General features: G+C 38.9%; 1 pseudogene; it reads left to right on the top strand.

The window, feature by feature from the left end:
* Positions 1 to 1,889, top strand: LOC144549465 (protein DETOXIFICATION 49 pseudogene; annotated as a pseudogene).
* The last annotated feature ends 643 nt before the right edge of the window (positions 1,890 to 2,532 follow it).

The raw sequence follows: 2,532 nt of genomic DNA, 5'->3' as shown, positions 1-2,532 counted from the left end.
ACCTAATTAACCTATACATATATAATTACATAGTCATATATATATATATATATATATCTTAATCGAATTATTGGTATAGCCATGGCCAACCTGATCTCCAGCAATGGAAACACAAAAGAGCAGTTCGTCATCGTTGCATTTCCGGAAATGACCCCTGTACCAGAAAAGGAAGCGGCTCCATCGGTCTCACTATATGTAAGAGAGGCTTGGTCTATTCTGGGGCTCTCCACACCAATGATCCTTACCGGTCTAATCATGTACCTCCGTTCCATGATCTCCATGCTCTTTCTCGGCCAACTCGGTGGACTGGCTCTGGCAGGTGGGTCCCTTGCAATCGGCTTTGCAAACATCACGGGTTATTCAGTTCTCAGTGGTCTTGCCATGGGAATGGAACCAATATGTGGCCAAGCATATGGTGCACGCCGCCATGCTCTCCTCGGTCTGACTCTTCAACGCACTGTGCTTCTCCTTTTATGTGTTTCCATCCCAGTTGCACTTCTCTGGACCTACATGAAACCAATTCTGATTCTCTGTGGTCAGGAAGAACAGATTGCTTCAGCTGCTCATGTATTCCTTTTATATTCCCTTCCTGACCTCCTCCTTCAATCTTTCATCCATCCCCTTCGAATTTACCTCCGCAGTCAATCCGTAAATTTCCCTTTGACATTTTGCGCTATGCTTGCAATTTTTCTTCACTACCCCATAAACTACCTTCTAGTCTCAGTTCTCCATCTAGGAATCAAAGGCGTTGCATTGGCATCTGTCTGCGCAAACCTTAACTTTGTTATATTTCTCCTTACATATACATACTTCTCAGGGGTGCACAAGCTTACTGGTGGCTTTGACATTACAAAAGAATGCCTAAGAGGTTGGGGTTCTCTCCTCGCCTTATCCATTCCTAGTGCCGTAAGCGTATGTCTCGAATGGTGGTGGTATGAGATAATGATAATTCTTTGTGGATTATTATCAAACCCTCAAGCCACTGTTGCATCAATGGGGATACTTATTCAAACAACCTCACTTATCTACATATTTCCATCATCTCTCAGCTTCGGCGTTTCAACTCGTGTTGGCAATGAGCTTGGTGCAAACCGTCCCAGCTATGCCAAGAGAGCTGCAACAGTTGGTATCATATTAAGCTTTATATTTGGCTCAATTGCATTTGGCTTTGCTACATCGGTACGATATTCATGGGCAAGAATGTTCACCACTGATACCGACATCCTTAAACTCACAGCATCCGTGCTTCCAATTTTGGGTATGTGTGAATTGGGAAATTGCCCACAGACAACTGGCTGCGGGGTCTTACGAGGGAGTGCTCGACCGAAGATCGGAGCAAATGTAAATCTCGGTTCTTTCTACGTGGTTGGAATGCCAGTAGCGGTCGGGCTTGCATTCTGTTCCGGGCTGGAATTTAAAGGACTCTGGCTGGGGTTGCTATCGGCACAAGGCACATGTGTACTGTTGATGCTTTTGGTTATAAAATCTACAAATTGGGAATTACAAGCAGAACGTGCGTTGAAACTGACGGGAGCAACACAGAGAGATGATGTGGTTGATGATGAATGTGAGAAAAAACAAAAAACGGCTGCCTTCGATGGAGATGAAAAGTCAAGTTTGGTCATTACCGTCAAAGATTATATATAACCAGTCAATGATATAACATACATGCATGTGTTGCTTTTTTTTTTTTTTTTTGACTGAGTCGGGTTAGACGACACTATAGGCCAAAAGCAAGTTGGATTTAATTACTTTTTTTTTTCTGCTATTCCATTTATTTCTATACTGTAAATGATATAACTTAATTTTTATTTTTATTTTCGAGAAAAATATATTGCAAACTAAGAGCAATATATCTTGATTTTGTTGGGTGTAAACATTATAATGCAAGAGAGTCTTGAGTCAAAACTGTTAATTTTATTTAATCAGATATATGCTTACTAGTGCTGTTTCCCATTTGTTTATGACTTTGATATATCCTAGATCAGTGGTAGAGCCACTATAGTTCAGAGTTGGACATCTCTCCTATTATCAATTATTAATTTAATTATTTTTTTTATAAATATTGGATTGTTGTTTTATTTTCGAACTTTTTTTCTACCATGTGAAGTCTGAATTTCACAACGCATAATACAATTTGCAGTTTAGGAATTTGTATATTAATATTTTAATTAGATTTAAATTGTTAACATTTTTATCTATCGTCCCTTACTCAAATCCCACCTGGATTATTCAAAAAGGAATAACATGATGATTATTATTTGTACGTGTAGCTTACTGTAAAAATGAAGGAAAGTAAAAAAAAAAATGACGAGGTTAATTAGTTAGTTACGTAGCATAAATTCACTCCTAATTTAAGTGGCGAGTGAGAATTGCTATACGGATTGTAAATTCATAATCGATATATATCCAGCCACGCCAGCCATTATATATGTCAACGAATTTAAGTGGCGTATAACATGTAAAAAGTTGTTTGTTTTAGTCCGGCCTAGAATTTGGAATCTTTCAGACATGTTGAACATGTCAACGAAG

Source organism: Carex rostrata, chromosome 35 (genome assembly GCF_964058835.1).
Source record: "Carex rostrata chromosome 35, lpCarRost1.2, whole genome shotgun sequence".
Taxonomy (NCBI): Eukaryota; Viridiplantae; Streptophyta; class Magnoliopsida; order Poales; family Cyperaceae; genus Carex; species Carex rostrata.
The sequence above is the reverse complement of the archived record's forward strand: the minus strand, read 5'-3'. Positions and strand labels throughout refer to the sequence as shown.